The sequence below is a fragment of the Lichenostomus cassidix genome, chromosome 13, assembly GCF_008360975.1.
Source record: "Lichenostomus cassidix isolate B80296 chromosome 13, HeHo_3.0, whole genome shotgun sequence".
Classification (NCBI taxonomy): domain Eukaryota; kingdom Metazoa; phylum Chordata; class Aves; order Passeriformes; family Meliphagidae; genus Lichenostomus; species Lichenostomus cassidix.
The window spans coordinates 10,315,563-10,341,719 of NC_139494.1; the positions used below are offsets into that span (position 1 = coordinate 10,315,563).

General features: G+C 39.8%; 2 long non-coding RNA genes across 2 annotated transcripts; one reads left to right on the forward strand and one right to left on the reverse strand.

Moving 5' to 3' along the window:
• The first annotated feature begins 791 nt into the window (after window positions 1–791).
• On the forward strand, window positions 792–5,414 carry LOC146431214 (uncharacterized). Its single transcript, XR_014855001.1, has 3 exons — window positions 792–832; window positions 2,485–2,643; window positions 5,306–5,414. It is a non-coding gene; the product is annotated as an uncharacterized LOC146431214 (long non-coding RNA).
• A 2,868-nt stretch (window positions 5,415–8,282) lies between these two features.
• LOC146431215 (uncharacterized) lies at window positions 8,283–26,147 on the reverse strand. The gene is made up of 4 exons (XR_014854906.1): window positions 26,045–26,147; window positions 23,365–23,449; window positions 15,951–16,065; window positions 8,283–11,210 (listed from the first exon to the last, which is right to left on the reverse strand). It is a non-coding gene; the product is annotated as an uncharacterized LOC146431215 (long non-coding RNA).
• Window positions 26,148–26,157: the final 10 nt, after the last annotated feature.

Below are 26,157 nucleotides of genomic sequence, written 5' to 3' on the forward strand. Positions count from 1 at the left end.
GTATTTACAGTCACTGTGTATAAAGCTGCATTATCTTTCATTACTCTTGCAGCCTTTCTGGGGTGTTAGGTTGGGAAATGTATTGTAATTAAAAACGAGGAGCTGGCTTTAAAAAATAGTTATCCGTGGCTGTGCCTGGGAAAGAAACATTATTTCCTTTGTGACAAAAGAATAATAACCCTGGCAGATGGGTTGCTGCAGAGCTGGAAGAAAAGCTCTGTTAGAGTGGGACTGACAAAGCCATCTGTGCCGAGCAGGAAGTCCTGTCGTGGAGGTAATAAAAAGACACTATTTCAGTTCAACTGGTTCCAGATAATCCCTACTTTAAGTTTGCCTTCTGACTTGCTAGGGAAATATCATGGTGCTAAGGTATTAATGGCTCTTCTAGCTTATTGAAACGACCTCGTTGTTGTTGTTACTTCAGCAAAGATTATTTGAGAATTGAGGATCTTGCCCTCTTCTCTCTGCTGGAGCCTGCCAGCACCTGAATTCCTTGGCATTAACACAGGGCAGGTCCAAGGATGTTCTGCTGCAGCCATGGCTGTGACAGCTATAGATGCATCCCACTGATACAGGAGGAGATGAAACGTTCCTGTATTTACTCAGTAAGATGAGTCTTTGAGGAGGATTATCTGGAGCAAACCTCTCAATAGAACCTCAAGAGGATCGTTTCAATTTGACTTTTGTTTTGTTGACTATTCAATGTTACCCAGTCTCTCCCTCTCTTAAAATAGATTAATGGATTTCCTACCAATAATTCTTTTTTTTTTTTTTTCCTCCTTTCTTTGCAGTGGTTTTCAGCTGCTTTTGCCAGGGAGGAAGGGGTACAGATGTAAGTATTAAGGCCTCCTCTGGCCTGTTATACAAATGAGACAGATTGCTGGCAAATGGGACTCAGATTGGATCCCTGCTATTTGCTCACTTTATTTTTTTTTTTTTTTTTTTGCTAAAAAAGCCCATTTAAAGGAGGTGAAGCAGAAAAACCTCTTTCAAAAATAATTACTTAGAGTCTTTCCAATCATGTGAAAAGGAGCAAATTCTAAAAACTTAAATCTTCAATAGGGAAATGCAAACTCAATGGTAATAAGCCTTACCCTGAAAAGACAGTAAGGTGCAAAACAGAACATTCAGATACAAATCCCATGGTTTCTTCTTGAGGAGCAAGATGACATTAAATTCCAGAGCTAATCAGGATTCTGCTCTTTCAGGTCTGGTAAAGTCAGACCCAAGCAAACTGGAACTTGTTTCTGAGCTGGTCTGAGCTGCAGCTCCAGTGTTTGGTTGAAAGGGAAGATATCAGCAGGGCCATTGATGCTGTGATCAATTCTGTGTTTGAGAGTAGCAAGAGGCTTACAATAAACAGCAGGGATTGTTTCCCCATTTTTGTAGAAATACTGTAACAGCTTGCAGACATTTCATTGTGAAACCTGACTTCTTCTGTTGTTCCAATCTCAAACCTGCTGAAGATGTAAACCTGGGCATCCTCCTGAGCTTGCACCCAAGGATGCTCTTTGGAAAGCTGGTTCAAAACATATGGACTTGAACTTTTTTTTTTTTGTTGTCTGAAGCTGTGTATTTAAAGGGAAAACCACCCTACTTCCTTGATTCCTACTTAGGAGATTCTGGTACGTAACAAATCACTTTTAGGGGAACAATTATTCATAAAAATAATGATGGGTTCTGTGTAAAAAGGCTGGTGCTTGATTAATTATGCCTTTTTTCTGGGTTTGTTAAAAGGAGCTGACAGGGAAGGAAGAGCAATATTTCACAACTTAGTGTTTTCACATGTTGCTGAGAACAAAAGAGCTCACCAAGAGTACTTGAGTCTCACTAAGCTAGGTTCAAACTTTTTGCCTATATAAAGAAAACAAATGTTTCAAGTGCACAAGAAGGCTCAGCTCTTTGTTTTCCTAATCTGTTTTCTGAGTCCAGACTCAAGTTTCTTTGCTTTGCTTTATTGACCTCAAAATTAGCAATGGTAAACAGACCAATATAAATCACCTTGCTAAGATTAAGCTCTTTCATGGTCTCTCTCATAAAACAGCTCTGGGGAGTCATTGCATGAGTCTTTGTCGTCAAATAAGTACCAAACAGCCTTGGTTCCATGGATGAACAGAAACCACATTGTTATTTAATGGTACTAAGCAAGGTTAATTAACAGAGTGAGATGATTAATTCACTGAGACATCTCAAGTAAACACAAGCGTTTGAGTTTAATCTCTGGATGTGCATCCACTGCTAAAGCTATTGTATTTTTATTTTAATCGGGAAGAGAAGGTAGAGTTGATGTTTCTATCAAGAATGTGCTTGACTTAGCCAAAGACATCATAGCTGCTATCAAGATGCTTAAGATGTTCTGTCCATGCTGTAGCATCCACAATTACTCTGTTTTCGGAGTTCAGCTTTTTAAAGGGTATGAAAACGAATTTATAGAAAGTTAGATCTATAGCCCTCTGTTTCCATCACTCTCTTTGCATATCGCAGTGAGGAATCTAAAAACTTAATGCAAATCAGTGCAGATGATGCCTCCTCAAGAAGGTAAACTCGAGCTGCCTGTCTGCCACAAGAAGCTGCTCTAAGTCCACAAAGGATGCCATCAGCCCCTCCTAGGTGGGAGACAAAAAAACACAGCCTGGGGTTCAGGTGAGATATGGCAGGGGTTGCACTGTGCCAATGAGCAAGTAGTTCCATTGAAAATGTCAAAAGACACTGAAATGTAGTGAGGATAAGTCCTCAGTTTTTTAAGTCCTCTCTCTCTCAGCAGGGTGGGTTACTGAAGAAGAAGGTGGGCATCCTTTTCTCTTCACATTTAAGTTAACTATGATGCCCCCTCTGGTACTAGAGCTGATGTGTTGAAGCAGATATTAGCGTTTCAGTTGCTTAATTACTTGCTGCCTTGGGGCCTAGACCTGTCAGGTCTTTCCTGGTGTTCAACACAAAATTACTGGCATGTGAAATACTCACTCATGACATTTAAATCTCAGGCCCTTGTGGCTAGCACAGGTTTTTCCCATGAGAATTTTTCTTGTGTTTTATAAATAAAGTTTGGATGTTATTGGAACAGTGTCCCAGAACTTGGACAGTGCAGGCCTGGCCAATCAGGCCTGGGGGAAGGCTTCTGACTGACCAATCTGGGTGACTTTTGAGAACTCTATAAATGTGATGAAATCAAAACAATAAAGGTCATTCCTTCTTGCCACTGAGAACTGGTGCATTCATTACTCTGCTAGCTGCTCAACAGCAACAGGCCCTAGGTACTGACCTACAGCCCATGAACACTGAGCCTGGCCCTGAGACCCTCAGCACCCAGGGACCAACCTGTCACTCTGAACATACCCCTCCCACCACAATAACCATCCATTTTTCTGAGAATAGCAAGCAAAATTTCATGCAGGTTTACAAAATCATGTTATTTTGGAGCACAATGGGAGCTGATTATCCATATATAAGTAATGAAAGTTTTCATTTGTATGGAGAACAAAGGACAAAACTCACTGCTAACAATTGCCTCTAACTGAGGATTTATTAGTCACTATTGGAGCCTTAAGACTAAATTGGACTCTTTAAATACAAACGTCTTTATATTTTAGCTCAGTCCCAATTAATTTTTTTATTCTCCTTGAAGGGCAGCTTAGTAACCATTAAGTATCTTCTATTCCTAGTAGATAAACCAACATATGAAATGCTGTATTAAGGAGTCAAAAACATGGGGTTGAAGTGAATCTTACTACTGGGGGAATGAAAAGCAATCTTTACTTTCAGTGTTAATAGTCCCTCTTTGCCTCTTTAAGAGACTTTCTGTAGTAAAACCCATTAAACAGGTGATAACAGCTTTTCAAAACAGGTTGAATTAAATGTTGAAATTTCAAACTGTGTGGAGCTTCTGTTTCTGACAGAAGAAAATTAGGTGGAAGATGAACAGAAATGTTAAGAAACTACTTCTTATACCTGTGAAAGTGCTAGGATGGGAAAATTACTTTTCTTTGTTAGTAATCAGTCCATGGTTCAGCTACTCAGAAAGGGGATATTTCATCCACAGTAGAGAGTGGGCAGAAATATCTCAGCTTTGGAAGAGCTATTCTTGAGGGAAGCTTTTTAATTGTCTTTGGCTGAACACTCGTCACTGTCTTTTGGACCAGGGAAATTATTTCTTTAGTGCCTTCACCTTTGCTTACAGAGAATATAACACCCTCCTTCTGTTCTACCAAGCACTCTCCATTACTGCAATGTGAATGAAATTTATAACTTTCTGAGTCTCATAAAGTTAGGCAGGCTGCACCCAAGCCAGTTGTCATCATTCTTTCAGAAATAATACAATTTTAAATAAACACAGTCCCAAGTGTTCCCTTTAGTTATCACCGCAAAACAATGCAGGGAAATGTTGCTTGCTGCAGCTGACATGAAGACTGATGGTGGCCCATTGAAAAGACTGCTCACTTTTTTAAAATGCAAATACCTGCAGACCATATCTGAAAACAGCTAATGAGCAATTGCCCTTGGAAACACATAAGACAGAAGACATTCCATCCTGATCTTTTATATATTCAGAGGCATGACTTCTGGGTAATTCACCAGAGCTATAACTCACTATATGATTCATTAGATGTTAAAAAAAATGTTTGAAGTTGTCATAAATAAGATGACAAATGTGCAAACTATATGTGCAACTGTGAAGAATCTGCAGAAGATAAACAAAGCAGACTTTCATGCTATTTAGGAAGTTCCAAAAATGCTTTAAAAATTCCCAAACCACAATGCTCCAGCACAGGGATGTCCCAGTTTAGCAAAAGCTTTCATAAACTGTTTGTCACCACAAATGTATCTGTTTAATTCTCAAGTAAATCTTCTGTAGTAAATTGTCAGATCTTGTGACTAAAGACTAAAATGAAAGCAAAACTTCTGAATAATCACACTATACATCTTAGCTATTCTACCTAAAATGTTTTGCTTGACCAAGCATGAAGAGTCTTTCTGACAGCTTCCAAGATTCAGAAAATCTTCAGTGTATTATTAAACTACATTTAAAAAGAGAATAATCTTGCTCTAGTTCTGAGTAGCCATATAATAAACTTTCAGACACTGCACAGCAGTGGAAGATTCTCTAAAGCACAGACTGCATCACCTGTTGCTTTATGAAAACCAAATCGTTAGGTCTGCATGCAGTCTTTGTGTAAAACCATTGTCATCTGTGCCTGGAAAACAGGAATGTTCTGGGCTTCCAGTACCCTCTTCCTTCTTCTGAAGAGATTTCACTTCAGCATGTGCAGTGTTTTGATGGTCATCCTTCTTCTGGTCATCCATTCAGATTGCCTGGGAGATAAGCAGCACCAGGACTACTGCAAAATAAGACAGATGTTTGCAAAGGTGTGTGTGAGGAGGAGGAAAACATTAAAAAATACAAACCAAGGTGATCCAAATTCCTACAAATCTGGTACAAATAGGAATAAATGAAGGACTGTAAGTTTATGGGAACCTTTCTGTGATTCCTAATCATGTTAATTCATAAAAACCCAAATGTTCTTGGTAGATATTTTTTACCATTTGCTACATTTTTGTAAGAGATTTGGACTGTGATCAACTGATGATCAAAAGGGTGCTCTTATAATGATGACCATCTACCTTCAGCTGTACAGCTACTCTCTGCTATAATTTTGGGAACTATTGTAAGGGATTACAGATAATAAACTCATGTTTTTATTTCAACTATCAAAGGTTCAAATTGTATTTCTGTACTGTGTCACACCACTGTCTAGAAATGGAGACAAAATAGTAGTGAAACAAAGAAAATGGTCAAAGGAATGAAGAGTTCTAAACCAGTATATCTCTTTCTTCTTCTTATATTCATGTCATCACAGATATGTACTTTTTCCAGGCAGTGTTTCTGCAGAGCTAAAAGGCTTCTAATTTCAACTGAGGTCTGCATCACGCAATGAGATTAAAGGAATGGGGTATAAAGATAAAACACAGGAATGACTTATACTCTCCATGAGAGCATTTTGTTTCATATCATTGTAAAAAGTCTTTTGATTATGGAGAAAGGCTCTAATTTCACAAGCCTTTCATGTAAATAATTCAGCTCTAAGAAACCATGCCAGGCCACTTTCTTTTTGATGCCTAGCAAGATGTGCGCAACAGCAATCCTAACAAAGCAAAACTTCTTGTGCTTTTGAAAGATGCTGACGACTCTCCAAGAATATTTATAACTTGCCAAATAGCCTGAGCCTTTTAACTCTGGGTGCATTATTTAAGTTTTTATTTTCCTAATCAAGATTCGCACATTTCTGAGGAATCAGCTGTGTTGCTGTCTCTACTGAGACTTTGTATTTCCCTCCTTTGCTCCAAAGTGGGCACAAAGAGACTTCAAGCCTTCCAGCAGGTAAGAGGTCAATTCCCACCATGACCCTGTGGATGTGATTCCTATTTCAAAGCACTTTTGCTACCCCACAAATAGGAATATTCTGCCTGCGGCACCAACTGCCAGAGGCACAGAGGGAATGGATAAGTAAATTCACATGGAAGATGAGTAACCTGTCCTGTGTGAATCCACGTTCTGTTCAGAGGCTCGTACAAACAACATCATCTAAACATGACAGAAACCCTGAATGGTACAGAACGGAGGGAAACCTGTGCTGTGGGGAAGAGAAAACAGCTCAAAGAAGAGCTTGTTAGGTCACCATGGGATGCCAAGAAAAGGATTTGGGTTTCTCTTCTGATGGATTATTGTACACTACAGAAAAAAAAAAAAGAAAAAGCTTTACTGTGAATAAAGAGGCCAGGAATTTAATACTCAGGCTCCCACAGGAAAGGCAAACCCTACAGGAAGACTGCATTTTTACACGGTCCAGGACTGAAATGTTCAGGTTTTGATCAGCAACTGAATGCTTTGACACTGCTTTTTTCATGATCGGTCTCACAGGGTTTTGGTCCCTTTCCTGCTCACTGTGAAATAAAACTGTCAAATCTTGAAAGCTGCCATGGAACAGACTGTGCATCCTCCCAGCAGCTTTGCCTGTCATTGACATGATTATTTCCATGCTACATACAGGGTGAAACAAAGCTGAGAGGTGAAAGGATAAACCTTCCCTCTACATTTTAGTTCAGGCTTTTGTCCTCACTTATCCTTGCCTTTATCCCCTTTCACCCTTTGGTTATATAGTATAGAATGGTATCATATCCTATAGCTTCAAATGATATTGTTTCATATGTGGCTTTTAGAGCCAGAGTGGGCCAGAGCCTTTGGGTAATTTGGAGGCTGGGTGTCTGTGATGCTGAGGGCTCCCTCCTGGCATTGCTCCTCACTCAGACCCATGGGTGGCTCCCAGAAACCTCAAGTCAGAAAGGGCTGCTCAAGTGATGGTTGATTTAAGCTTCCTGGGTTGACCTTGAGCTCAAAGAGAAGAAAAAGAACAGTTCTGCAGTGTGACACCAGTCATGGCTGGGAGGAAAGTCCAAAGTGTACTGCTGGCATATTCAGCTGTCTCTGAATTGTTGTACTTGGGAAAGGGGAGTCAGGCAAGCCAGGAAAGCCAAATCAGAGGCTCTAAAAACTGTCAATTTCTTTCCTGATGTTCATTCCTTCTAATCACACCAGCTTTTCCTTTAAACCGTCTTGCTCATGTGTGCACTGTGTTATGTGAAAAGCAAATGATGCTTTGAAGGAATGATTTCCCTGCATGATATTTGGAAAATTTATATCCTCTCTTATCTGCTCTCCCTCTAGGTGGGAGGGTCCAAACCAGACTTCCCTACTCCTCTCACTGTGCTTTTCTTATAATTGATTCCAGTCTCTTGCCTGCTTCTTAAGGATTCGACTTCCCCACCTTCACATCATTATCTCATGCCCTTGCATTTCTACTTAATGTGGACATTTGTGTGTCGGCATCTAGGCTGTTCCTGAACATGTGCAGTGAAACACTGTGATTCCAGTAACAGGCTGCTCCTGGGTAACAGAATTATCTCACTAAATATTCCTACTCTTTTGCGCCACTTGTTTTCTCAGGAAGGAGCTTCATTCTGTTCTCACAACTGAATTTTTCCAGCAGAATCCTAATACAGGGATCTTTTGATTTGAGATACTCAGAATTTGAATTTTTTTTCCCTGGTGCTACATAGTTTTGACTTCCATAAGTTCACTTTAGTGAATGCAGTACTTAAAATTCCAGTGACTGTGTTAGCTCTCTTGGTTATACATATATTAAAGAGAAACTCAGTACAATTTCATGCATAAAAAGACACAAGTACCAAATTTAAGAGTCTTTTTATTGATCTAAACATTGAGGTGTACCTGCCTTACAGAAAATATCTTCAGGCATGTTAACTCTGAGACGGGTGTGTGCTCAGAAGTGTAACAGATTATCACAACCTAATATGGCCATTACAGAGAACTGTTTTAATGATCATGGATGTGACTACCTTGTAATAACATGGTATTCTCTACATAGCTAACAAAAATACTTATGAGCCTGTGGGTGACTTATGTACACGATTTGCCTCACACACTGCAGTGAGTCAGGGCTGTGTTTTATAGGACTTGGCACAAAAAAGCTATTACAAGAGTGAGCTGGAGAGCCCACACGGGAAAGGATCTCTGCTCTGCTCAGCCTCGAGAGGAACAGAGGCTCTTGCCATCGTTCATGCAGCACATACAGGTCTTAGCCCACACACTGAGATGTTGATCCTTGTTGACTCCAGGCATTGTGTTATGTTGAGCTCTTCAGGGCTCATTCAACAGTTTTGTGTAATTGGACAGGAGTATTTGGTCAAGGTAAAGGCTGGAGAAAATTACCTGGTAGCCCCAAAGCAAGAGCCAGTCCCAGGCTCAGGAGTGGCACTGGGGCTGGACCAGCAAACTAAACATCTCCACAGTACTCATGATCTCCCCCATGGTCATTCCTGCCCACTGGGAGATTTCTGGTATTGTGACACAAATCAGGAAGCAATATATCAGCTCCATAACAGCCTGGCTGCTGCAGCAATCCTCCTGTGGGTGCTCATGCAGGAGCTCTGATTATACAGATGCTGATTTAAAAGCAATGAATTTTGGGGGAACTGTCTCAAGCCACTCATTTGACCATAACAAGAGTTGATGAGAAGGTGTGCCTGAGGTGAACAAGAGACTGTAGTGTTAATAATCTCCAGAGCTTTCTGATCTAAGTAAATAATAACCCGAGTTGTGAGATGAGCTGAAAGCTTCAGACTGTCTTTTGCTGCCTAGTTAGGTGAACTGTGTCCGTCTTTCCCTTTACACCTTCTGGCAAATGAAAGACATGATCTGTGTTCTGAGAGTTGCTGTATGGGAGCAGAGAACTGAACACTTCTGAAAATGCATGGAAGTATACAGAATAAACCTGAGTGGCAAAAATATTTAAGCAACTTAATTTTTAGTTTTACCTTTTTTTTTTAATCAGGGTTTTTTGGATAATACCAAACCTGCTCTTTGCTTTGCTAATGACAGACTGCATAAAGAGAGGAGCATATTTTAAACCCAGACTGTTTGTTACAAGGCATCTTGTGCATTGGGCCCAGAGAAAACACCCTGCTCTGTCTCTCCTGTAGAAATGTCTTGGTTGAAATGATGCCAGTGATGATGTGTCTCAGAAGTTGTTTGTGGGGTAGAGGCTTGAGCTGGAGCAAGAATATCATTGGATAGTGCTGGATTGTGGTGACCATATTGTAGCATTTCAATGAACGTTCTCTTTAGTCTTCTAGTTCTTGAATAATCTGCACATAAGCCAATAGAACAGGTTTATCTCCTGACAAAGAATTGTGTAAAAACACTGTAAGGCACAAATACTTGGGGAGGGGAGATGATAGGTCTTTTTGCAAAATGTCTTATTCCATTCTGTTGTGCCATGTATCCAGATAATGATGGGTTCAGGGTATTTTTTTTCCTCTTTAGAAAAATGAAATTTATTTCTGTGGATCCTAACAATGAAATTTACATTACAATGCATGGCCTTTCTAACCTTCTGCCTGCAGTGTTCCAACTTTCCTTCTTCACAGCAATGATTAAAAATCTCCTAAGCATACAGTATTTTTGGATGTTAAAAGATTTCAAAAGAGGAAAATCTTAGATTAAAATCTGAAGTTAAACAGCATATGAAGACAATTAAATACACAATTCTCACTTCCTTACATTTTCCTGCTTGGTGTATTGCCTCAGGTTTCATTGCTTGTGATCAAAAGATGAATACAAAGTTCAGACAGACGCAAATAGGTCATCCTCTCTTGCCTGGCGGTATCAGTATTGTGCAGCTGTAGTTGAGGTTTGCAAGATCTTTAACAAAAGTTCATTTCTCATTCAGAACACAGACAGATTTGTGTTGCTGAATCCTTTTCACATCCACTCACCACACAAAAAAGCGTGTGCTAAATTGAGTTCAGCCCACAGCAACAGTTCTTCTGATAACCTTGGAATGCAGACTGCATGGACAGAGGACACTTTAAGTCTTTAGGAGGAATAATTATTAAATAAGCCCCTGCTTTTATAATAAAAGCCCAATTTTAATAAAGCACTCTCAGGCATTCTGTTTCAAGTAACTACTGCATTTGATAGAGCCAGGTGCTCCTCTTGCTTTTATCTCACCACTTCTAGCACAATCTCGATTTATGGTTTTAAAATTTTTGCTTTCTGGCTTTTGTCCATCTCCTTTTATAATTGGGCTTTTATGTTTTACTCCATGCTTGCAACCATGAAACCATGAAAATTCAGTTGCCACTGCAGTTCAGATGTGGTGGTTTCAATTGTTAATTACAGTGCTCCTGGGACTTTATATCATATTCTTTATCAATCTAATGCAGATTTGATCCTGAGGACAAGTAACAGCAGGGAACCACAGACTTCAGGTGAGATTTCACACTTCTCTCTGTTTTCTGGCTCTGAAAGGTAGGGAGCTGTGGGAGGCACACAGACAAATGTTTGTAGTTTTCCTTCCCTTTCCTCAGCACTTGCACCATGCAGCAAAAACCAGACTATTGTTTCTTTGCTCAAGCTTTCTAACAAATACAGTTCAGCATTTTGTATGGCTGCTGGAAGGATCCTGCAGTGGGTTTACACTCTTCCCTTTTGTTCAAGACCATGTGCCCTGCCCACCTTCTAAGTATGTTTCTTTGTCTAACAGTGATGATGAAGCAGCTCCATGAAGGGAGATTAATGGTATTAGGTGATCCTTGTCTGTGTGTCCTCTCTGGAGCTCACCCACAGGGTTGGCCTGCAAATGAATCCAAAAAACACCAGAACAATGTTCTTTCAACAGATTATCATCTACTCTTACTGGATAGAATAATACAATACAAATAAAATACTGTATCACATAAAACTTTCAGATGATAAAAGAAAGGTGAAAAGAATCCCATTAAAGTTGAGTGTATGTGGAATATTTTTAGAGACTTATCTGCCTCTAGTTTCATGGCATCATAGCTGCATATCTTTATCATTATCCTTAACAAAACTCTTCCATATTCAATTACCAAAGCCACTGAAGATATTTGCTCTCATTCCTTTTAGTTTTACCCTTCTGAATTTTGTTCATCACTAAGTTTCATCCTTTTCTTCCCTTTGGATGCACTTTCTTTTTAACAAAACACATTCTTATGAGCAATAAAGCCTTCCTATAATCCAGCACCTTGATATGTTTTGATCCATTCTTTAGGAATGATCTGCATACCTTTGCTCAGAAATCAGTTATGTTGGCTCCTAGTGAAGTTGGTGTTTCTTATCTGAATTACCTCCAAGTTCCATCTGGGGTTTGGATACTTTGAGTAGAGAACTGGATCTCCAGCAGGTGTAAATCAATGTATCACTATTGATTTTAATTATGTGTGGTGTCTCCTTATACTGGCAGATGATCCAGCCTGGAATTATAGTGCAATAGATGCCTTGTGCATTTCAAGAAAGGAGGCACATTGTTTTTCTCCCTGGAAGCATCCAGCTGTGTTTCTTGTACCATTTCCCCCAACAGAAACATTGCACAGGACTAATGAGAGTGCCCTAAATTTTATCCTTTAACAGAAAAAAGGTTTTTATGATACAGGAGAGTTTCTTCCTGAATTAACCTTCCCTGGTTGGAGATACAGTTGTAAGCTGCCAAATCTGTATTCACACAGTGGTGGATCCAAGTCTTTCAGCTAAAGTAAAAGCCTTTCTGCTAACCAGTGTCTCTGGGATCTAACTCCCTTCCCTTCAAGCCTTGATGAAGGCACGACTTGATGAAGAATGGCTTAATATTTCTTCCTTAATGGTAAAGAACCACGGTGGGTTTGGACATGATTGAATAAAAGGCTGGCTCTAAATCCCTGCTCTGACAGAAGAGAAGCATGTCAATATATTTTATGAGATTTATGTGTTAATTAGACACTCCGTCTCATTAGCCAGCCTGAGACAGGAAATGTGTTCTCCAGAAAAGAGTTAAAAGCTTCCTTAGTTTCTGTGCAAAATACACCTGATTTGGTTGCTAAATCTGATGTTTACACATAGGAACTGACACTCAAAAGCATAAACGTACAGAAGAGTTAAAAACAACTAACTACCAAAAAATTGATGTAGTTCCCTATCTGAAAAGACAAGAAGGGAGAAAAAAACCAAAAAAATCCAGTAAAGTTTTATGCTTTTATGCTAGAAGAAGGACATTTCATACAGCAACATAAGTGATATCAAAAGCCATCAGCTAAAATAGGCCATTGTTTTTACAGTTAGAGATGGCAATTACAAACAACTTACAGTCCTAATTAAAAACAAACCAAACCAAACCAAATAAATGAAAATAAAACTCTTTTCTTCAAACATAGCTCATAGACAGAATGAATAAAAGAAAAGAGAACTTTGTTTGCCTCCCACAAAAGTAGAGTTTAACTGTCAGCTCCTTAAGCCAGTTCTTAAAGCAGTTTGAACTCTCTGGGATACACTGGTGACTGAAAAGCGATGAAAAGAGAGAGTGAGATGAAGGAGTACTATTGGCACCTCTCTGTGATGAAGTGAAAGCTCTGCTCTCTTCTCTCTGGTCAATGTCTGCCATGAAATGTGTGTACCCTATATACTAGGATCAAATTCTGAGCCTAATTTTTATAGACTATAGACTGAATAATGAGTTAAATTCTGCAATCCAGTCTGATTATGTGCAAATTCAATGTGACAAAGTCTTAATTTGAAATGTATAATTAAAGGTCATAGCAGCATTTCCTAGTTTCAGAGATTGATATTTTTTTTCCACCCTAACTCAGCTACTCAGATACATTTTAAGGAAAATTTTATTTAGGAGATCACATCAGTTTAAAACTGCTTTTCATATTCATATTTACAGAGCAATATTGACTAAAAAGAGTATAAACAATGACTTCAGGGAGACTGCTTTCATGAGTAAGATTGCACCCTCTAAATATGAATCCTGGAATTAGACCTGACTGGCAATTTTTGTAAATGCACAGTCCTGTCCATAATGATATTCAGCACTTGCTTTGACCCAGGTTTATTAAATTTATCATACGTAGCTGCATCGCAGCAATTACTGCTGGGGCTGAAGACAGGAGATGGTGAATGTTAAAGTGTGCAGCAGAGCTGAATTTTGAAGGCAGGAGCTGTGTTTAGGCAGATGTTGATTTTACAGAGCAGGTTTACCATTCAGCAAATCAGTGTGTGTGGGGAGGGACGCACAGCTGGCTGGATGTGGGAGGTGCCTGCTGAGCTGGAGGAACATACAGATGTGTGCTGGGGATGAATGCAGTAATACTGGGGGAAAGAAAGTCACAGGACACATTGAGGTGAAAACTCCTGTTCCTTACACATGGTAGTGAGAACTCAAAATCGTGAAACCTGGGCTTCTGTTGCAGAAAACTGTGGTTCTATGGATCATGCTTCCTGAGCCAGAACCTTCCATAAAGGAATTTTTCATTGCCTACCTTTGCAAGCCTTGGGCACAGCTGAACACACCAAACTCAGTCAGTGGAGGAGCCTGAACAGACTCACTGGAGTTCCTCAGAAAAATTGTTACCCTCACATTACAGACTGACACAGAGTCCCACTTTCTTCCCATGGTATGAGACACAAGAAAATGTAACCTAACTAAGAGCTCTGATGCAAAACAAATGACCAAAGTAACAGGGAATTAATGTAGCTTTCTGAGAACAAAACTAGGAAACCAAAAAAAGCCCCATAAGTAAGCTCACAAATGCTATCTAGGGTTTGCCAATCAAGAAATGGGCATGAAAAAACAGGCCATCAGGTTTTCTGCTGCTTATCTGAGCAGTCAGGCTACCCAATCTCAAGCAGTAAAGTTTCTCTGAAGCTGTCTCTGAAGGTCTTTATTGAATTTCTGAGCATGAATTACCTAAAATTTTAGCTGTGCAGCAGAATTTGGAAGAAGGGAGGCACTAATGGTTGGGTTGAGATACTGTATCATGCTTCTTTGATATTCAACCTTAGCATAAGGTTTTCAAAGTAAAAAGGCAAGTAATTCTCCCTCCTGCTAAGGAACAAAGTTGCTACAAAGATGGAAGATAGTTGTGTCTCCTGAGTTTCTTTTACTGCTCTGCTTCTCTTAAATACCCTGCCACAGTGGGAGAGCAAGGAAAAAAAACCAAATAGGGAAAGAAAAAGAAAGAAGCAAGAGAAAATCCCTGAAGTCGCCTCTAAGTTTACCCACAAGGTCATATCTGTGTTTAAGCTCTTTGCTGAAATAACTTCTGCTATTAGGGCTCTGGCAAGGACTGTCTCATATTTTATGTATGAATTCTGAAACCCCTGGTTGATGTTATAATATAAACACTGGTAATTATTTTTAATATTAAGGCTGGAGATAGCAGTCAGCTACTGGATGCTGACTGTGAGGCTGCCCTTGTCCTGAAAAGTTTACAATCTAATTACTAGTTGAAAGCGGTCTGAGGATCAACAGTCACACATCTGCATACTCATGTATTGTTCTCCTCAGCTCCCTGAAGAAATGCCTAAAACCAAATCTGCACTTCATTTAAAGCTACATTTAAAGAAAATTAGATGTTGTAAATAAAGCTGAGTCTGAGGGGAGAAAAACACACAAGCAGGATTTCCCAAGTTGCATGGAAATTAGAGGATTAGGAGCAAATATATCCAAAAAGCTATTCTTTTGTAAGGCAGGACCTGTTCACACAAATTAGACAATAATCAATGAGAGTCAGATAAGGACTTTGTTACAAATTTTCATCTCTACCAAAGACAGACTTAGTAAATTAACATCAAAATCCAAAAAGTGTAATGCAGACAGATGCTAGGAAATTTGATATCTACTAGAACAACGGTCTTAGTGTGCTTCATCCTGTATGGTGAAGGCGGTGAAATAACAGAAAAATGTTAGTTAGTAAGGTCAGTGTAGAATATGCATGCAGGAGTATTTAATGATAGCATAAGACAAAAATCTGTATGTTTTTTCCATTTCATTTAAAAAAAATAAATTCAGTAATGAATGCTATAAAAACCAATGGAGAATGTGTCCCATGTAAAAGGCCAGAATGACATTCTGCCGTCTCTGGAGTTTGCCAAAGCTGTGCTTTGAGGCTGAAATCCTCATGACCAACTCTACTGCAACCTCAGTCATAGAGGGGTTTGCATTAAGAACAAAGCACATTGTTAGAAAGTCTTGGCAGAGCAGACTGTTTGCAGATGGGTGAGCTGTCGCTGTTGAGCCGCTAGCAGAGAAAAAGACCTGGGTTCTCAACATGGCATGAAAAAACAGACCTTTATTATTTTGATTCCAACTTATATAGATTTTTCAGAAGTCACTCAGATTGGTCAGTCAGAAACCTCCCCCTAGGCCTGATTGGCCAGGCCTGAACTGTCCAAATCTCAAGACACTGTTTTTAATAACATCCAAACTTTATCTTTGTTTATAAAACACAGGAGAAAATTCCCATGGGAAAGACCTGTGCTAGCCACAGGTGAGGCAGGCAGTTTGTGTGAGGAATCTCAATCAAAGAAAGCCTACCTTGGAATTTCCATCTCAGGTGCAAATCTTCCATGGCTTTGTGGCTCCTGTTCCCCTGTTTCTCTCCAGCAGCTCATCATTCTCCCAGCACAGCCTGTCCTACATGTCCTCTCTTCTACAGATTATTTCAAAATAAAATACAGGATAAAATAGGATTTTTCTACGTAAGGTGAGGGGCACTTTCTTTGCTAGCAACAACAGAAGTAGCTAAATGACAAAGATCTTTGCTCTGATTATCAGAGAGAACTACCTCACCACTGTCTATGAGAAGTCTCACACATATATAAAATTAATATAAATAACTCGGTACATTGGATTGCAGGTGTAAAATATCACAAGAAAATGTCAGACCCTCCAGAAAACTATGACCTAGACTTGATCCTGTTCCTTTGACTTAATCCTGTGCTGTTTTAAAGTTTGTCTCTGCCTCAGGGTTTGGGAGCAGACACTCAGCATTTTGGGTGTCTGGAAAACAACAAAGATCGTCTAAAAGTTTCTGCTATTTGGCTTGGTGGCCAATAAATGATGCAGGAGGTGAAGAAGATGTGACCTCTTCTTGTGTATGGAGCTCTGGAGGTATTTATTTATTTGTTTGTGGTTCACCAGGAAAATCCTTTCCTTTCAAAGTGTACTTTCACAGAAATTGTTGCCATACCCATCCTGCATTAATATTCAGGATCTGCACTCATAATCCATTGCTAAGCAACACTTAACAAAATTGATCTTGCATTAAGCAAGCTCTGGAGCTTGAATAATACATTATTTCCTCTTTCTACTTAAAATCAGAGAAAACCTTTGGTTGCTTTTTAAATGTCACAATATTAAAACTGCATTTTAAATGCAGATTTTAATTGCTGGGAAAGTCCATTTGGATTAAGGATTGGATACAAATTCACTGTTGGTACTCTTTAATGCTAAGAGTAAATAAATTGCAAAAAATTACTCAACCCTTGAGGAATATGGAAAAACTTAAAAATGGAGCAGAGTGTAATACAGAGCAGCTATATCCCATTTTGCATGCAGACACATCCAGGGCAATACCTTGTCAGTTATTGTGTGTACATCTTAAGCATCTCTGTCACTGTTTATTTATATTCTGTATTGAGATGACACAACCATGTGCATTTATATGCTGAATAGAGGAGTTTCTGATTCCCATACATGAATTTTATGTACATAGGAAATAACCTTGCCTCTCTGGAGTTTTCTGAGTGGCTGCTGGGGATAGAATTCCATGCCTTGAAGTTGCTAGAAACTACCTGTTTTGTCTACTAGCCCATTTCTCTGCCACTGCAGGATAGTTCCCCAGAGTATATTCACCAATACCTTAATCATCCTCTTCTTAAGAGTCTCAAGCAATGTCTCCTTTGGGAGTTCCCTGCACAGCCTATTAGTGCTAGACAGTGCTTATTTATATCCATCCTGCATTTATTAAGCCTTAGTCCTCCCTGTCTCTATCCTTCCCAAGCCTCTCCTGCACCAGTGCAAGAGAGAGTGCAAGAAGTGATTACTGAAGGTGTAAGGGTTGGGATAAATATGTATGATTCCACTTCCATGGAATTATTAGCTCTCTTCAAACTCTAAAAGTTGAGCTCTAGAGAATATGATTTGATTCATATTAATTATCTCGCTCTTCATTCAGTAGGCACTAAATCTGAAATATAACTCCTAACAGGATCCAGAGAAGGGGTTAATTTACTGACATCTCTTATTATTTTTGCTTAGGCTCTATGAGTCTTTGCCAAAGTGTCCAATGTTCATGCTGTAACACCTGGGACTGATGGGAGGAACTTCAATCAAAAGCTCTCTCAAGAGTCTGTACTTTGCATTTAGGGAGTGTATGAATTGTTTAAATGAGTAAAGAATAAAAGTTATGTATCATTTTCCCAAGAGACATTTTTGGTAAAATTAACCAAAACACTCCATGTTCTTATCTTAAGGTTAGATTTTTTTTTCTTATTTGCCTTCATCAGTGTAAAACTTTATGCTGTGACTTAAAGAGGGAGGGAGTTGTATTTTTTCTATGCAGTTAAGAACAATTAATTACCCAGTGCTTTCCCATATGATCTTAAATAACATTTTGCTCTTGCTGAGTTGCACCTCACATGTTTCTCTATCCCTGCATATTTGTTAGGCACAAACCAGGATTTGTACAGTCATTGTATTTGGCAGAGGGTACAAGAGTTTGCATTTACCCCCAAGAAGGAAGAGGGAAGTTGTCACAATAAGCTGGCAAGGGTCAGGTGAGGGTTCCTTTCTGTCCTTTCTGGGTTTCAGAGGCAGGGAAGCCAAAAGTGAGAGCTGTGGGATGCATCTGAGGCCCAAACTTTAGTGCTGGTTTTCCACCTTCTTTTCATGAATTTTTAGCTCTGTGTCTCTAATGAGTGCAGCTTTAGATTTTGAATATCCAACAGGTTTTCCGTCTTCCGTTGAATAAAACATCAGCAAGTGATTAAACTAATTTAATTTTTTTTTGTTTTTAATTTTAATTTTAATATGAAGTCTAGAAACAAGTCCAGTGTGTCTGGGCAAGCTCTTTGTTCTTTTAACACTTTCTCTCAGCAACCCTTTGCAGTATGAATGATGAGAAATATTGGGCAGGAATCTGAAGCCACATTTCAAATTAGTGACTTAAGCCCCCATATACCAAGCATCTTATTGAGCTTGTCATTATTTAGATATCTAGAAAAATAAGCTGAGACAAAGGATTACCTATTTAATTGTAGTTTCTTGCAATAAAGCTGCTGAGGGGGACAGAATAATATAACTGTTATATACTTGTTTCTAGACATTGTTGTTAAATCCTCCTGTTGGAGAGGACAGCAGAGGACAGGCAATTCTTTTTATGTGGCATCAGTGTGCTGGTGATTGTCTCCTAATGTGCTCTTTCACTCAGTGTGGTCTCCCTTGCTGGCCTAGGTGACAATATTTAATAGCACATGCTTCATTTGAGGCCAGACTTCAGACCTTTTCTTAGACTTTTTAATGTCTAAAGTCACCTTTGTGTATATCTTCATACATTTTTCAATTAAGCCTTGGGGAGTCACTATCTTTGCCTCTTTAACAATTTAATAATCTCATTTTTAAAAGTATATGGGCCAGGAACATGCAGAGCTGACTTGTGCTAATAGTATTAATTTTTTTCTTCAGGGGGATCTCAGCTGTACATTTGGAATTTGCAGTTTTTACTTCATCTGAGGTTATACAGGCTGCTTTTATGAACTGGATTTAGAAAAATGTGTATATAATCAAGCAGTGCACTTTGTTCTGTTGCACTTCTGCCCAGTGTTCTGGAGTGTGTGCATGCAACCAAGAGTCCTGCACTTGTAGATGAGGAAAAACAATCTCAAAAGGTTATTTTTCAGATCCTCTGGCAATGGTCATAAATTTTCTATATTCAGTTTGAGCTGGCAAAGTACGTGAAAAAAGTGTTTAATCTTTGATTGAGGTAAAAAAACTACTTTTCTATTTGAAAATTGTTGTTAGGTTTCTGCATACATAAGGGGCTCCAGAGTAAGAGAGCTGACCAGTCTCCTTTTCCTTTTCCTTTTCCTTTTCCTTTTCCTTTTCCTTTTCCTTTTCCTTTTCCTTTTCCTTTTCCTTTTCCTTTTCCTTTCCTTTTCCCTTTCCCTTTCCCTTTTCCTCTTTTCCCTTATTCTTTTTTTCCCTTTCCCTTTCCCTTTCCCTTTCCCTTTCCCTTTCCCTTTCCCTTTTCCTCTTTTCCCTTATTCTTTTTTCCTTTTCCTTTTCCTTTTCATTTTCCTTTTCCTTTTCCTTACCCCTAGGCCTGAAGCTGCCTCTGAGAATCAGATATTCAGAACCCTCGTGCCAAACCTGGGACATCAGGTCCACAATCTTCAAATTTCTCACAGCTCCCCTGGCTCCCAGCAGACACTGAGGTCGATCCTACCTGCACCTCTTCACCTCTTCCAGCTACTGCCACACCCAAAGCCTCTCTTCCCTCCCTTCCCAGACTCATCTCAAGCAAGAGGTTTCAAGGGATTCAGTGGTTGTGTAAAATGGCATTTGGTTTTCCGTAAGGATCCGAGTTATTGGCAAAGAGAATTGTCAGCTTCCCTGGAGAGCTTGAGCTTCACACCTAAAATGTAGCGACAGGCAGAAAGAAAATTGTTTCCCTGCATTATCTGAGAGTATTTCATTCCAGCACATCTTAACATTATCCCCCGTAGGAAAGCATCGAAGCCACAAAAACTGAGGAGGGTTTATGAGTGTGCAAACCATTATGGCTCAGCTGTGGCTCATCTTTATTGTCCTCATCTATAGACATCAATACTTCTATTTTATTTCCTTTAATGAAAAGAGGGTTTAGCGAGAGCCAGAAGATTGTTTGGTACAATAAATCCCCAGTTCCAGTTGTTTCCACATTACTCAGCAGATTCAAATCTGATGATAACCATATGCAGCTGGGCTGGTGCCAAGCCTGGCCTCGGAGCTGCAAGATGTTCTGGGACTCCTTGTCCATCAGGCAGCACTGCTCCGTGAGCTGCAGGAAAGCTGCTGCTTTTGTAAGGATTTTAGTATGTGTTTCTATGAACAAGGGAAAAGGGGAAAGAGTGGAGGAAACAAAAGGAGAAAGGGAGGAATGGAAGGAATTATTGTAAAGAACTATAAAGAGCTCAAAATGGGAAGGCTGTATAAGGCTGTGTTAAAGATAAAAGAAAAACAGTAGCAAAAATGGGGAAATATGAGAAAGTTTAAGAAGCAGAAAAGAAAGTATAAGCATACTTGAGTCTTCTTTAACATTTACATGAAAGCAAATTTAATGTATGTAGTTCAGCCATTAACAATGCTCTGTCTTTCATGCAAATTTAATTTCTGAAATCTGACTGTTAATGTAAGTGGTGTTATTTATTATTGTTTTCTGCTGTGGTGCCTGGCAGATGTTCAAAACAGATCTTACTGTGGTAAATATTGAACAAACCCATTTTATATTCCACATGTTAATCTCCAAATCTCCGTTTCTGTTCATATATTATAGGAAGGGCTTAAGGCAACCCTGTAAGACAGCTTGACAGTGGCAGATCTTGGGATGATATTTTCCAGGTTGAAGAGAACTACAAAACTTCATACCAGTGTTTCAACCCAGCTACGCAAAAAGTCTGAGGACTAATTTAATTCTAATGACCTTTTCCATCTGAAAATGAAGGCTGCATTGGCAGAGTTAGCTCTGGCATTATATGGTGAAAGCTCTTCACTGCAATATTTATGTTAACCGATTTTTGTGATGCAATTCCTAGTAAAAGTTCCAGCAGTAATAAAAGCCACTATAAAATACGGTTGCCATTTTACAAGATACTTTGTGAAATACTATAAAATTACTTTTGTCATGATCACCATACCCACTAGAAAGATAAAAAATTGAAACCATTTGTCAAATATGCAGGGATTATCTTCCCATTAAATACTTAGTCTTTAAACTGATGAATGTTCTGACGTGACCCAAATAGACTGATTCCTGTCTGTTATTTTTTATGTTAGTCTGCAGGTCCTGAGGACACAAAGCCTACCTTACACCTAGTGTGCCTCTGGTTTTGTTAGCTCTTTCTGGAGTCAATAGCATCTTCCACAAAACAATCCACAGTGACTGCGACATACTTCAGCTCTAAGGCATCATTCACACTTGTTTCTTTTTCCTTATGACACAGGAAATTGAGGATTAGCCTCAGAAGACACAAGTTAAACATTGTGAATACTTGCCTCAATCTCATCTTTCAGTTTAAGAGTAACCTTGTATTTGATTATACATTTTATGTGAGCACAAGTCTTTTCAATTTTAAACGTTTTCTCTTTTCACTTCTAGACACACATGGGCAAGATAGCTTTGCAAGGTAGGAAAGACTTACCTAGAAAACCACCTTCCACTTTTGTATGTGATAAAGAATTTTATTTATCAGTTTTTTTAACTGTTCTTTTACTCAAATTATTTTGTTTCTTATACTCTCTACCATAACCTGTGTTCAGCTTTCACTTTGTCCAGGGCTTGCCACTATTTCATTTCATTTAATCTGAGTTATTACGACTAATACACACTTGCAAATAGATTGCAGAACATGATGCTCTTTCCAGGCTGTTGCATGTTTTCACTTTCAGTGAAATCATGACATTGGGGTTAAGTGTTTCAGAAGGACGAGAACACAGGGGATTGCACCAACTGCAGTGTCTCCAAAGTAACTGGGGACACTTTGCCTGCTAGACATCCATAATTTTCCTGCCATGTGACATACTCGCAGCACCTCTGGTGGCAAGCATTTAGCAAATTCTTGCAAAATTCCAGGCAACGTTGCAATAAAATATGGCTATCATAGGGAGCAGAGGCCAGGAGCAGACGCAAATAAAGAGGTCAAATCAGAACCTGTATTTGTAGTACTTTTAAAGAAGAATTATGGCCAGTTGTAAAATGAACAAATGTCTCAGGAACTTTGTATAAGCCACCGATCACTTATTGCACAGGTTAAACTCGGGGATTTTTCTGCACAATTGCCCAGCAGAGCTAACAAAGCTGAATCTGCAGTTCTGAGACTCACAGGAGGAAATAAAAGTCCTGTCTATTAAAAGGATATGGCACTATATGGAAGATACAAAGGGTTGTTAAATAAAGGTCTGTCCCACTGCATGCACCTCTGTAGTAATATATTTTTAAATCTGTTTAAATTATAAGAGTGGAATTTTCCTAATCCAGTAGTGAAGGACTCTGGTACACAGTAAAGAAGTACACTTTAAACATTTGTTACTGTAAAGATTTTCTTTCCTTAGGGAATGTTTTTTAAAAAAATGAAGTTGGTGGAATTGTGGCTCACAAGGGAAGGGGAGAACCACTAATAAAAGTCAACAGAAGATTTTCAAGGTGCCACTACAAAGGCTGCAGCCTCTGCCTCAAGAACTGTGGAAGCAATCAAGGTGGTGAAAAAGTGAATCTTGCTGCCAAGTATAGATGGGGGAAGTGAAATCTGTGCCCTACTGGGTACACAACTGCTGGCTCAGGTACTCACCTGCTCACTCAGGTGAGTGGAGCTTCAGCCAAAGCACAAGTGCCTGGCTTGGTTTTCCAGTTATCCTTGGTTTGTGCTTCTGTTGCCTGCAAGGCTGGTGCTGAAGGTTCTGCCTGTTAACTGTGAGTTCCAAAGTGCCCTATTAAGACAACGAAGACATTCTCCTGCCTGAGGAGTTTGTTCAAGATCTGCCCTTTTATTTTTGTGTGTGTGAAATGCTTTCTGCACCAGGGGGCTCTGCTTCCAGAACAAACCTGGACAGCCTACAGCATGGAGAAGCTAAGCTGGCAGGGCATGGTTGTTAATACAACTTCTGATCAAAATATTTAAACAGTTGAGTTATCAAATAATATGCAAAATCAATACTGTGGCACTTTTTACAGTTGCAAGGAAAAAAAAATTACCTCTTCAGTAATTCTTCTGACTTAGAACAAAGAAGCTTTTTACATCCAAAATACCAAATACTTGAGTCATCCACAACGGAGAGATCTGCAATATTGTATTTTTGGATCAGAATTAGAGGCAATTATAGCACTGTCCCAAGATAAAAACCAGCCGACAAGGGTGTTTCAATTCTAGTCATGGATGATAAACAGTGCGGAGGTGAAATGCTGCAGCTGCTGAGTGATAGAGATTGCTATCAGGATTAAACAGGAAGGCTGTGTTTTACTGGATCAAGAAAGATTAGCCATGTGTTGAATATGGGATTATGAAGTAATTAAATAAATGAAGACACATTTCTGACACAAATTCTACACGTAAGAATGTAATTACTGACTTTATATACAACGTTTCTGCAGTTTATTGTTCAGGTCTTTGACTGGCAAGCAGAGCAGCCTATTTCATACTCAGTGGAGCCAACAGTACTGAGTTCATCAAAGGACTGGGCCTGGTTAACTGTGCTAACAAGTGTGTTTTACAGGGGTGAACTAACTGCTCCTATAAATATATCTTGTGTAGAACTCCTGCAAATTTTGAGCGAAGCAATGTTCTGCTGCTTTTTATTAGCCAAACCTAAGAATTCACAGGTTGAAGAATTGGTCAAGGGAGAATTGAGTTGGTCTGACCTCCAGTGGGATCACGAAAGTAGTAATTAATGCATCTGTGCAAAACTGTCATGGTGCATAGAGGTCCTCAAATGTTTAGCAGATAATGGGGTTTGTGCCTGGTGGTGCTGAAATGCAGTGGTATCTGGGGTGAAACCCGAGTCAAATGGAACTGTGTAAAACTGAATGACCACAGATTTCTGTAAGGTCACGGGGAAGATCTCTTAACCATCAGATTTAAAACAGTGCAAGATCTTTAATGTCTGTGAAGAAGAGACAAATTCTGTTGTTAAAAGCCTTACAGAAAAGGCTCATACAGAATAAACTGAACAGTACCCTGTTAATCTAAGTAAGAAAGGAGAAAGCTTGTCTTGAGCCTGCCAGGTGGAAGTTACATAAACCTTATCTCCCACTGAAACGAACAGTTTATAGGATGGTCTGTGCACAGCAGAGAGAGATTTGAGAGTAATATGTACCTTGGGCCACCTTCAGCAAAATGGTCCAGTCCATTATAGCAGGGAGGGCAGGCAAGGCTTTTAGGTAAGGATTTACATCCAAATCTGCAGGGCTTCAGTTTGGATTTCTTCTGTTTGTTGCTTTTATTGGGTTATATTTTGCCCTCCTGCAGGCATGCAGTTTTCATTTGATTCTATGTGCACCAAGGGGAAGATGCAATGTGGGGGACTTTCATGCGTATATTTGTTTTCTGCTTGTAAAATTAATAAAACTTCACTGTTTTTTACAGTCCCAGAGGATTTTGTTGAGGCAACATCACGTTTGGGAACTGTATTTAAAACCAGATCTAGGAATAGATCTGTATCCTGAGTTCAGGGCTTAGATGCAGCAGTAAAAAAATGAATAAACATGACCCTTTTCTGTATTACTAAAGAAATGCCTAGTGTGACTGTCTGGAAATATGGAATTAACCTTGTTGACAGTTTTTTTGGAGAGAAAAGGCATTATCTACAAGACAGTTTAATGAACCATATTTGAAAAATGTCATATGGAACAGTAGTCACAGCTGTATTTAAAATGACCATCAAAAGTACATGTCCTCATTTTTGGAAATCATATGAAATATCAGAGGATGAGTTCCCTGATGTAGGAAACCAGCCGGCCCCTCCCTCGCACCTTCTCCACTGACAATGGAGAACTTTATTCTTATCCCTGTAGAACGTTTCCTCCTTTCACCCCAGCTCCTAGACCAATGTAGCTCCCTCCTATGTTTCCTCCCCATTTTTAACAACAGAAGCGGGTTTTTTCTACAGCCTTCTGATGACCGGGGCAGTGTCTGATGTCATTCTCCAGTATCAAAATTCTCATTTTTCAGGAGCAAAACCTCTTCACACAGCGTGGGATGTGCTGACCCAGGGTGGAAACTCCTTCCCTAAAGAAACCTGGGATGACTTCTGGGCTTTGGAAATGTCACTGCTTCTGTAAATTGCAAAACCATTGACTCAAGACAGTCATACCCTACCCAGGGCTTATAAAAACTGGTGTTTGACAGGGGTTTTATGGTTTTAAGGCCACTTTTATGTCTCTTTGGACTGCAGTGGTAGTGAAGACTTCACTGACGATCTCTCCCAGGAGCTCATCCCTGGGTAACCCCACAGTCACCTCCCCAGGCATTCTCACAGCCTTCCTCCTCAAGATTCCTCACGGACCTGCTCCCCAGGTATCCTCAGAGCTCTCCTCCCCAGGTATCCTGACAGACCTGCTCCCCAGGCTTCACCGAATCACCGAATTGTTCGGATTCAAGGGACCTCTGGAGATCACCCAGCCCAACTCCCGTGCCAAGGCAGGGTCACCTGGAGCAGGTGATGCAGAAAGGTGTCCAGGTGAGTTCTGAATGTCTCCACACAGGGTCACTCCACGCCCTCCCCGTTCCAGCGCTCCTCCACTCTCAGCGTGAAGTTCTTCCTCCCGTTCAGGCGAAACTTGCGTTTAATTTACACCCATCGCTCCTTGTCCCGTCTCTGGCCACCACCGACAAGAACCCGCCACCCTCCTCTTGGCAGCCGCCTGTGCGATATCTAACCCCTGTCTGCAGTTTCCATTCAGCGCCGCAAACGCTCCCGAGGCACCGCTGCGCTGCCCTGCCCTGCCCTGCCCTGCCCTGCCAGGCCCGTTCCTCTCCGGCTCTGCCCTGCC